This window comes from Mastomys coucha, chromosome X (genome assembly GCF_008632895.1).
Source record: "Mastomys coucha isolate ucsf_1 chromosome X, UCSF_Mcou_1, whole genome shotgun sequence".
In the NCBI taxonomy this organism is placed as follows: Eukaryota; Metazoa; Chordata; class Mammalia; order Rodentia; family Muridae; genus Mastomys; species Mastomys coucha.
The window spans coordinates 89,953,292-89,965,500 of NC_045030.1; the positions used below are offsets into that span (position 1 = coordinate 89,953,292).

General features: G+C 35.9%; 1 protein-coding gene across 1 annotated transcript in view; it reads left to right on the plus strand.

Annotated features, from left to right (window-relative positions):
- The first annotated feature begins 4,733 nt into the window (after positions 1–4,733).
- Positions 4,734–12,209, plus strand: part of LOC116093494 (protein PPP4R3C-like) — a 113,170-nt gene continuing 105,694 nt past the window's right edge. Inside the window, exons 1-2 of the mRNA XM_031374968.1 lie at positions 4,734–4,778; positions 5,167–5,333. The gene's annotated coding sequence lies outside the window, so the exon portion shown is untranslated. The remainder of the gene's footprint in view (positions 4,779–5,166; positions 5,334–12,209) is intronic.

Genomic DNA, 12,209 nt, shown 5'->3' on the forward strand with positions numbered 1-12,209 from the left:
GCCAGAAGCTGGAAACAATCCAGATATCCTTCAATTAAAGAATGGATAAAGATAATGTTGTTCATTTATATAATGGAATACTACTCAGCTGTTAAAAACAAGGAAATCACTAAAATTGCAGGCAAATGGATGGAAATAGGAAATTTCATTCTCCATGTGGTAACCTAGCATCCTCCAATTCTTTTCTTTTAACTTTTTTTTTTTCGTGACAGGGTTTCTCTGTGTAGCCTTGGTTGTCCTGGAACTCACTCTGTAGACCAGGCTGGCCTTGAACTCAGAAATCTGCCTGCCTCTGTCTTCCAAGTGCTGGTATTAAAGGCATGCACCACCACCACCCAGCATTTTTTAATCAATTCTTAATCATACTGAATTACAGTGTGGTTGTTCAAATAATATTAAATTGACTAAATGTGTAGTTGTTGTTCCACTAGTTTTCCTACAACAGAATTTTAATATATGTTTAAGTTCTGTGGTAAAATATACACATTTGCATTTATTTCATATGTAAATAGATTAAAACTTAATTAAGTAGGTATATAATAAGAAGATAGTTGCTTTCTAACCATATTAGTAGAAAAGAAGAATTTCAGCCAGCCATTTGAAAATAGCAGATGTACAGAAGTTTGGGCACAATATTTTTATAAATCACCATGAATCTTATTATACACCTATATAATTTTCATAACCTAAGCTTAAACTCTGTACTGACAATTGTATATAAAATACATTTCCTGTTTTAATCATAAAATTTTTCAATACATACAATTAATTAAAAGTTCCATTTATATCCATATTTGATAATCAAGAAATAATGGTATTGCCAAATAAATATACTTATGCCAAAGTTTCAGTATATTTTCACAAAATGTCTACCTATTTAGTTTTATTTAATATTTATCTTTTAATGAAATGAAAGAATCATTAAACTTTATTTCCACATTGTCAGGATAAAGTGTGAAGTTACAGGAGAAATTAGAGAGTAATTTGGCATTATGTGATACAACAATTTTCAATAAGAATTTCACATCAAAATGTGTCTTTATGTGATCTAGGAAGAAATATTATGATATAAAATACATGTTTTAAACCTGCAATAAATATGTATGTGATCTAGTTTTTTTTTCATAAAAACAAAGCAATATAACAGGAAGAATATCAAGTCTCCCCAAAACAAAACATCTGTCATAATCCCTGTAATCTTAAATATGCTATGGTATATTTTGCTATACTATGTTATATAATATGGTAAAGAAATGTGCAAAGTTAATTAAAGCTACAATTCAGGTGACTTTCAAATAAATATAATATCTTGCATCATTTATCCAAGCTAGGTACTTGCCTAGCAAGTATAGTGCAGTGGATTTATTTTTCAGTACCAACACAAATAAATAAATAAATAAATAAATAGATAGATAGATAGATAAATAAATACATAAATACATAAATACATAAATAAATAATAAATAAATGGAAAAAGGAAACAGAAGAGGTCAGAGAAGGTATATGCATGTATGGAAGAGACTGAATGTTGTACCAAGAGAAGGGATTGATGTGTGTGCTTATCTTTATAATATTGTTTATATATAGTCTGGCTTGGTTTGAAGTATGGACAAATAGCAACTTGTTTCTATCAGTATATGCCTAGTCTCTTTTGTTTAGTATTATATTGACAAGATTCTTATCTTATTCTTAAAATGACTCAGAAATTTGTTCAGTTTCCTTGCTCTGTAATAATCACTAAATTTATATATCACAGTTTATTTGAGGATTATACATTTCGTACGTAGTCTTTATTTGAGCTTGTGATAAATCATTTATAAATAGATATATAAAGAGATGAAGGAATGGAGAGGTCTGTATGTAGATACCTTACTTTATATCTCTATCTTTCACAAGTGCTTTATTGAACACTAATTCAAAAACTGATTTCTGCATAATACAAAGTAACAGGGCTGAACAAATGAAAGTTAGATATTTGCATAGGAATACTAAGTACCTTATCTTTCACATTTTCCATCCTTTTATCTTGTTTTACTGAATTGTAGATACTTTCATCATAATTCCCACTTTAAGCCTAAAATCATTCACTGAATATTTAATTTAATTTGTTATATTCCATAATCTTAGAATATCATATCAGTTTTCAAATATGCTATACTGATATTTATCATATATCTTCTACTGTATATTATTGAAAATAGATTTTTTTCATAAAATATATTCTAATTATAGTTTTCTCTCTTCCTACTTCTTCCAGTTCCTCCCCACATACCATCCTATCCCCTTTTTTGTCTCTCACAGAAAAAAAATCTAAGAAATAATAAAATACAATACAACAAAATAAAACACAAATAAACAAAAAGAAATGGGACAAAATTAAACAAACAGAAGGAAAATAGCCCAAAAAAAGGCACAAAAACCTTATATACACAGAGACATACTTGTTCACACAAGTAGGAATCTCATGAAATATATAAATACAAAAGTATAAACATTTTTTAAAAGTCTTGATATGATACCATGACACAAGGTTGCTCTAAAGCAACCTTACCATTGAGTTCATTTTCTGTTGATCATCTACTGCTGGGCATGCAGCCTACCTTTAAGTGAAGTTTGTTTTGAGAGTCACTTGAAGAAAACTAAGTTTACATTTTCAAGTGTGTATCAATTTGAGATAGCTTCTGGGTTAGAGATGGAAGAGTGTGTTTCTTTTTTTAATCCTTTCAGCTCTAGGACCCAATTTGGTTTAGAACCATGCATGCTCTGTCAATGCAGCCTCAATCTCTATGAGTTTATATGTGTACCCATAGTGCTGTGTTTATAAGTCCTTAGTTGCTTTGTGTTCTCCATCCCCTCTGGCTCCTGCACTCTTTCTGCCTCCTCTTTTAGGTGGGGTGCTGGTGGCTTTCTGAGCCTACAGGAAGGGCTTTGATGGAAACATCTTGTTTAGGACTGAGAGCTCCAAGGTCTCTCATTGTCTGCATATTATTTGACTGTTGGTCTCTGTATTTGTTTCCATCTGCTACAGAAAGAAGCTTCTCTGATGAGATTGCTGTGCAAGGTACTTATCTCTGAGTTGAGCAGAATGTCATTAGGAGTCATTTTATTGCTATGTTTCTTTGTAAAACATTAGTATATGGTTCTCCCTTAGGTCACAGCACTATCCAGTCTAAGGTTCTTAGTCACCCAAGTAATGTTGCACATGGGCTCATTCTTTTAGCCTGGGCCTTAAATCTAATCAGCTATTGGTTGTTTATACCCACAAACTGATTTTTTCCTCCCTCATGCTTTGTTATACTATTTCAGGAGTGTATCTTCCTGGAATTACACAATTATATATTAAAGAGTTTGTAGCTGGGTTGGTGTTTATGCATCTCCTTTGTCTTGTGTTATATTTCTCCTGTGGCAGCATGCAGTTTACCTTCCAATAGCAAAAACAATAGCAACTTGGATTAAAGTGCCCATGTAAGCACCAGCTTATCTTCTCTGTGTTCAATGAGTTGTGCAGGGGTTGTCTTCTGCAATGAAGTCTTCTCAGTCTGTGGAGAGCAGCTACTAGCCATTGTAACAATCTGGTTTGTTTGGTGGTTCCCATGTGAGCCCCATCGCCAACAACTTGAAGCTTTATTTGGTGATGAGAGATGTTCAGTTGTGCTTAGAGTGGTTTGAATAAGAATGGATCACATAGCCCATAGATTTGAATGTTTGGTCATCAGTGAGTAGTACTATTTGAATATACTGTGTCTTCTGCACTTGAAAATCAGACTGACAGCCAAAGCTGCCATAGAGACTACAGAGAACTGTTGGCTAGTGAACTCTGTCATGTTTTTAAAATAAATGCTGAGTTACTTTTTAATTTCTCTGACTTCTGACTTCATTGACAGCTACAAAAAAAAATACTTTCACAGATGTAATCTGTTATCTCCTTACCTAAACTCAGTTTCCATTAGTTAAATGCTTCATATTTCCTCTTCTTGCTATGCCACAGTCCTAAAATTATCTAAGTTCGTATAATTTTCCCTAACTCTAATAAAATATTCCACTATGCAATCCAACTTTTTAATCTTGTTCTTTCTGCTCCACAAAAGGCTCATCTTAAACACTGCTCATGTTGATAACTCATGTTGTTATCTCTTTTATAAACTTATAAGCTACAGGAAACCTACTCAGGTCTACCACTCATGGACCAAATAGGCTTCACCCAGATAAGTACATCTGCCCAAAGTTCCTACTTGCTACCTATTCCAAAGAGTGAGATTCCTTTGGGTTTCAAATGTACAACTTTCAAATGTACAAATTTCTTTCTCCCAAATGTACTTAATCCTATTCTCTACCTGTAATGTGTTTCAACATCTTGTCAAGTCCAGGTGCTTACTATACTATATCCAGAACAGCTCCAGAGAAGTAACCCTCAAATGCTCCATTTCCTGTCACAGACACAGACACTTCTGGACCTGTTCCTTCTGAACTATCCTCAGATGGCTCCACAGACCTTGAACAGCAAGGAAACAGCCAACTCTCCTAAGAATTGACAAACATCCCCCATACCCATTTGTTTAGGTTCCTCAGAGTCCCATCACCCCAATGTCAGCATGAAGCAGCCAGATATCATGACAACCCTATACCTGCTTTGCCATCACCTATTTTTAATTTTTTTTTTTCATTTTTAGCTAAGCCAAATGGGAAATGTTGGTATTCTGTCTGGAATCCACCCCTGCAGTTACCTGGCAACAGCCAGATATGCTCCTAGGACCCCATAGTTACGTGGCAATAGCCAGGTAGGCCTGGCCCACTATAAAAGGGGCTACTTACCCCCTCCTCCCTCTCTTACTCTTACTCTCTTACTCTTGGTCTCTTGCCTCTTGCCCCCCTTTTCCCCCTCTCTTCCCCTTCCCTTCCCTCTTCTCTCCATGTGGTCATGGTCAGCCTCTACTTCTCTACTCTCTCCTTCACTTTGCCTTTCTCTCTGCCTCTACTACTTTCTTAACTCCCCTCCCCATGCCCTAAATAAACTTTATTTTATACTATACTGTCATGTTGCTGGTCCCTCTGGGGGAAGGGATGCCTTGGAAGGGGCCCAATGAGACATCTCTTTCCCCCCATTCCTCACCACACCCCCCAAAAACCATATTCTTATACCTGTTTATCTTTTTATAATCACAACAGTTGTCACCTGGGATAGACTTTTAGATTTCAACAGTGCATGCTGAGTCTTACATCACTCTGTTAGACAGTGGATCAAGACACAGCTCTCAGCTACTTCTATAGCACGATTTCTGCCTGTATCACCATGCCTTCCCTCCAAGATGATAATGGACTAAGCCTACGAAACTGTAAGCTTTCTTTTATAAATGTTACTTCAGTTGTGGTAGGAAGCTTCTACTGTAATAGGTTTCTATATGACCCTCATATAGCACTTAACTTTAGCTGTCTGTCCCTGTTATTTTCTCCTTTTCACCCTCTCCCTTGTCCCTCCCTATTTGATACTCCCAGTCTAAATCCTCCCTTCCACCCCTCACTTGTCAATACATAGCTATTCTATGCCCCCTTTCAAGGGACATATATCTCTGCCCCCCTTGTCCCATACTCTTTACCTAAGCTCTGTGGTTGTATAGATCATAGCTTTGTCATCATTGATTTAATAGCTAACATTCACATGTAAGTATATGCATAAAATATTTGCCTTTCTGGGTCTGCATTAACTCATTCTGGATGATTATTTTTCTAGTTCCATCAATCTACCTGAGAATCTCATGATTTCATTCTTTTAAACAGCAGGGTAATATTACCTTGTATAAATCTATATTTTCTTAATTTATTCATCTGTTGATAGACATCTAGGTTGTCTCAAATTTCCAGCTTATAACTAGAGCAGCAATGAACATGGTTCAGGAAGTGTATCTGTAGTATGATGAAGCATTTTTGGGTATATGACCTAAAATAGTACAGCTGAATCTTGTAATAGATTAATTCTAATCTCTCTGAGGAAATGCCATACAGATTTCCATGATGGCTGTATAAGTTTGCACTATGTCAAGCAATAGATGCATGCTCCCTCATTCCACTTCCTCACCAGCAAGAACTATTATTTATTTTATCTTTATTATTCTGAATGCTGTTGGATGAAATCTCAAATTACTTTTAATTTCCATTTGTCTGATGGCTAATGTTGAAAATTTCTCTCTTTGTTTTTATATTTTTAAATTTATTATTCTCTCATACATCTGAACTGAAGTTTTCCCTCCCTCCCCTACTCCCAATCCTCTGAATTCCCCTCCCCTGCTTCCTTTCATAAAAGAGCAGGCCTCCAAGGGATATCAACCTAATAAGGAATAACAAGTTGCAATGAGACTAGGCACAAACACTCAAAACAGAGCTGGATAAAGTAACTCAGGTGGAGGAAAGGGGCCCCAAAAGCAGGCAAAAGAGTCAGAGCATCCCCAACTCTGACTTGTGGGAGTCCTATAATAATACCAACACAACCCTAATACATATGCAAAGGACATGGGGCAGACTCATATAGTCTCCATGGCTGTTGCTTCAGTCACTTTGACATTATTAGGAGGTATGGCCTTGGAGTAACTGGCTCTTCCAGCACCATGTGTGCCTGCACAGCACGATGCTTCTGGTAATGAAGATAATGGACTAAAGTTCTGAAACTATAAGTGATCCTCGATGAAATGATTTCCTTTATAAAATTGCAGTGGTCCTGGTGTCTCCTTAACAGAACTTAGACCTTAAGAGTTTTGTGTAACTTTATATAGCTTTAAAATGCCCTTTTAAGATCTGTGAAGAAATCTGTTTGAATTTTGATGAGAATTAAATTCAATCTGTAAATTGCTTTTGGCAGGATAGAATACTTTTACTATATTAATCCTACCAATCCATGAGAAATGAAGATCTGCCTATCTTTTGCTATCTTCAATTTGTTTCATCAATGACTTGATTTTTTTATCCTACATGTCTTTCACATACTTAGAGATACCCCTAGATATGTTACATTATTTGAGCCTATTGTAACATGTGTTATTTCCCTGATTTCTCAGTCTATTGTCATTTGTACATAGAAAAGGTACTGACTGATGTGTTAGAACAGCGGGTCACTTCAGAACATACCACACAAAAACCCATACAGTTCCACATGTAAGAGGTTTAATTGAGAGGGAGAGATGGGCAGTAGCAGAGAGAGAGGAGAGAGAGAGAGAGAGCAAGGGAGAAATGTTCCTCATATATATAATGGGTTCTGAAATAGTGGCCGCAACAGGTCTGTAAGGCTGGCCCATGTGACGTCACTGGTTTGGAGGCCCTGATGCTAACACTGACTCTGTGAATAACTTGTATCTAGTTATTTTTGCAGAATGTGTTTATCAACTGGGGAAGTTCCCTGGTGGAATTTTAGGACCATTTACATATATTATCATATCATCTGCAAATAAAAATATTTCGACTTCTTCCATTCAAATTTGTATGCACTTGATCTCCTTCAGTTGTCTAATTGTTCTTCCTAAGACCTCAAGTAATATATTTAATATATATGCAGAAAGTGGACAGCCTTTTTATTGGAGACTTTAGACCACAAATGTTGGGAGTTATGAATGAGCAGTATTTGTTGATTCCTCTCTTTTTTGTGGTATGTGTGTATGTGTGTATGTATGTATATGCATGTGTGTTTGCACATGAATATAATCTAAGTCCTATATAGCTAAGACCCTATCCTAGTTTTTAGTCACCTTATCTAATGCCACTGTTATTCCATTCACTTTATCAGTGTTTTCCCTGTCATACCTGTGATGTCAGGTGACATGTTTTAATCCAATACAACACTTAAGAAAAGCAGAGTTGAATGCAGGTGTCTTTGTCATTTCCTTTTAACCTATTGAATAATATATTAACTGTAGGGAATTTCACTGCATGATCTTTGTTATGTTTACAATACTCCCAGTATTTTTCTGATGCTATATTTTATTTTTATCACTAGGGGTTTGTTTCTTTATCTTCATCTATAGTTATGATTATTTAAATTTCTCTTGTTGATTTGAATAAGTTATATAATATTATAGAGAATATGTTGTTTATTTTAGTAAGACAAGGTATCACTATGCATCCTTGGCTGTCCAGGTTAATGGTCTAGATAATGATATAAACCAATCTGGTGTCAAACTTACAGAGATCTGCCTGCCTCTACTTCCTAAATACTGAGGTTAATGCCAAGTGGGCTATGCTGGGCTGAGTGTGAATATTTATCTAGATTTGCATGCTTGTAGTGAATTCTACATCATTGGGATTTATAATTTCTCTCACACATTGAAGTATTTGACTTACTCCTATGAGTTGTGTGTCTTGTTACATTTTCTGATATATCTAAAAAGATTATGATGTACGGTTTCATTCACCCTTTCCCATGTTGTTCAGGTAGAATAAAACCATCTGATATCTTCATACGTCAGACACAGAATTAGATTTATATATTAAATCTTATTTTGTATTAGTTAGAGATATTTTTGTCCTCCACACGTATTTGTGTACCATGTGCATGACTGATGCACATGGACTTCAGAAGAGGGCATCAGATATCCTAGGATTGGAGTTGTAGATGGCTGTGAGCTACCACATGGGTACTCAGAATAGAACCCTAGTTCCCTGGAAGAGTAGCCAATGCTCTTTACTGCTGAGTCATCTCTAAAACTCCTCTACATTAATTTTTGTTAGACAATATTTGTGATATCTCTTGATTGACAGAATTTCTTTCCTTAAAGGAAAATGTTCAATATATTAATCTCCTCAGTATTTATCCTAGCTCTGTAAAGTCTGCCCTGGGAAAATGTAGTTTCTCTTTGTTCTGAAGGAGTAAGATTTGGACAACTCAGTTCTTAGTGAGTGGATTAGCAGACTACCTCAACAATTTATATCATTTTACATTCTTTCACCTAGGCTATAAATTTGACATTTGTTATTTCCTTGTGAAACTTAGACAGTTGCAGCCACAGTTATCAGATATTTCTTCCTGAACACAGAGTGTATTAATGTCATGGTTACCTCTTTTGGCTTTTTACTTTTTTCCTCTATGTTTTCCTATCTTGCTATATATTTGATGCTTTGAGAAGATTTTTTGTTAAAGATTTGAATATTCAGCAAAAGATAATTGACCATTTTACATACTTGCCACTTCTTCTATTGAATGTCTCAATACAAATGCTTTTGAGATTATAGTTTAACTATGCAAACCTTTCAGATACAAACTGTTAATGAATTCTTTTAGGCAAGACAGGTAGGGAAACATGACAGGGTCATGTTTAGTGGACTGGCCTCATTACCTCTGCATATATTTATAAGAGAAAGAAGTATATCTCATTTATCATTCTTGCAATTTAAGACATAAAAATATTGGACACATAAAATTAATAAAATCTAAGGAGGTGGAAGAATATTTTAAATAAAAAATTTCAAACCCATTGTGTCCTGACATCTACTTTTTTCCCTGAAACCAACTTGTTTGCTGCAGAAAACAGTTTGTCTGACATATTTTCCCTTATGCATGGTATAGGGCATACTGCTATGATTTTTATTCCAGATGGGTTGGGAAACATTAACTTGAAATTTTCCTTATCAAAGAGATTCTTCAACCTAATCTCAGTAATTTCTAATTGAAGAATAAGTGAGTGGACCTGTCATGTTATTATTGAGAGGAACTAAATTAAGTCCATACAATTTTACCCTGTGGACATGCTCTCATTCTTAAAATCCAGACATTTGAAGGAAGCAGAAAACAACAGATAAATTTACTGAAATTAAACTCAGAAGATGTTCAGTGACCTATATAATAAGCAATCAAAAATAAACAGGATTTTAATTTCTCTAAATGCTCAAGCATGTAATTTTTAAAATTTGTTTTACAATCTATGCTATTTGAAAGCAATTGAGTTATAATTGCTCAAGAGTATGTTCCAACACAGTTATTAAAAGAATCGATGATTGCCTGAGGTAGATAGATATAATTTAAATCTATACAAATTAGTTATCATTGATCTAGTTGACACTTACTACATTTATATATTAATTCTCCTTGTTTATTAGCCAAAGGCAGTTTACATAAATTTATAACCATAACTCCTCATGCATAACAAATGTATTTTAAAACAAATTATATTGATAAATATTATCTAAGTATCATCACTGTACATTTATATGAGCAAATGAAGTGGCTCTTTAAAAAATATTTTGAGAAAGTACTTGAAAAATAGAACTTAGTGTTTTGGAATTTGTGTTGGTACTTTAAGAAATGTTTCTAATAATTTACAAAGTCAATTTTTTAGCATTAAACCTGGGTTTCTTTATTAGGGTTCTTTAGAGTAAAAGAAAGAGCAGAAAGGCACTCTGTAGATATAAAAAGAAATTTATCAGAATGATTTATAGGCTGTGGTCCAGCTAATCCAACAATGCCTATTTATGAATAGAAAGCCCAAAATTTCAATAGTTGCTCTGTTTACAAGGTTGGATGCCACAACTTTTCTTTCATATACACTGGAGTCCTGAAGAAGCAGGCTCTAATGCCAGTGAACAAATAGACATGCTAGCAAGGCAAGAGCAAGCAGGCAAAGAAAGAAAAAAAAACTTTCCTTTTTCCCATAGGCTTATATAGGCTTGGTCTCACATTGAAGGTATGTCTTCCTGCATCAAGATCTGAATTAAAAGTGTATCCTATCTTAGATTAAAATATCTGTATTAGAGGATCCTTCCCATTGCTATCTGCACCCAGGACCTAAGGCTGTTCCACAGCTCTCTGTATACAGGTCCCAGCAGGAGAGAGCTGGTCTCCCAAGAGTACTCTCAATCCTGGACTCAGAGGTGAGATAGCATTTTCTCTGCAAAAATTGTCCAAAGCAGGGCCAGCCTGGAGCACACAGGGTATAAGAACAGTGGAGCAGCTGGGACAAGATCTAGGCAGTTAATATCTGCACACAGGAATACAGCTGTTCCAAAGCCCACTGTACACATGTTCCACCAGGAGAGAGAGCTGGCTTACAGGAGCACAAGAGGAACAAGCTCCAGCCAGAGACAGTGATACCAACAAACACCAGAGATAACCAGATGGTGAAAGACAAGTACAAGAAACCTTCCAAAAGAAACCAAGGCTATGTGGCATCATCAGAACCCAGTTCTCCCACCACTGCAAATCCTGGATAGCCAAAAACACCAGAAAAGCAAGATTTGGATTTAAAATCACATCTCATGATATTGATAGAGGACTTTAAGAAAGACATAAGTAACTCCCTTAAGAAATACAGGAGAGAAATTCGACATAATTCTACCAAAAGGACCCAGTTATTCCACTCCTGGGCATATACCCAGAAGATTCTCCAACATGTAATAAGGACACATGCTCCACCATGATCTTAGCAGACTTATTTATAATAGCCAGAAACTGGAAATAACTCAGATGTCCCTCAACAGAGGAATGGATACAGAAATTGTGGTTCATCTACACAATGGAGTACTATGCAGCTTTAAAAACAATGAATTTATGAAATTCTTAGGGAAATGGATGGATCTGGAGAATATCATCCTGAGTGAGGTAACCCAATCACAAAAGAACACACATGGTTTACACTCTCCGATAAGTGTTTCTTAGACCAGAAGTTCAGAATACATGAAGAACAAACCACAAGAAACTCAAGAAGAAGGAAGACCAAAATGTGGACATTTTATCCCTTCTTAAAAGAGGGAACAAAATACCCATGGAAGGAGTTGCAGAGACAACTATGGAGCAGAGACTGAAGGAAGGACAAGCCGGCCTGTTATAGCTGTCTCCTGAGAGGCTCTGACAGTACCTGACTAATAAAGAAGTAGAGGCTCACAGTCATCCATTGAACTGAGTACAGGGTCCCCAATGAAGGAGTTAGAGAAAGGACCAATGGAGCGAGGGGTTTGCAGCCCCTTAGGACCAACAACAATATGAACTAACTAGTACCCTCAGAGCTCTTAAGGACTCAACCACCAACCAAGGAGTATACATGGTGGGACTGATTGTTCCGACAGCACATGTATAATAGAGGATTGCAAAGTCAGTCATCAATGAGAGTGGAGGCCATTGGCCCTGTAAAAGTTCTGTGCTCTGGTGTAGGGGAACACCAGGGTCAGTAAGTAGGAAAGGGTGGGGTGGCAAGCAGGGGGAGGGGAAAGGCAACAGGGGTTTGTTCTTGTTGTCTTTT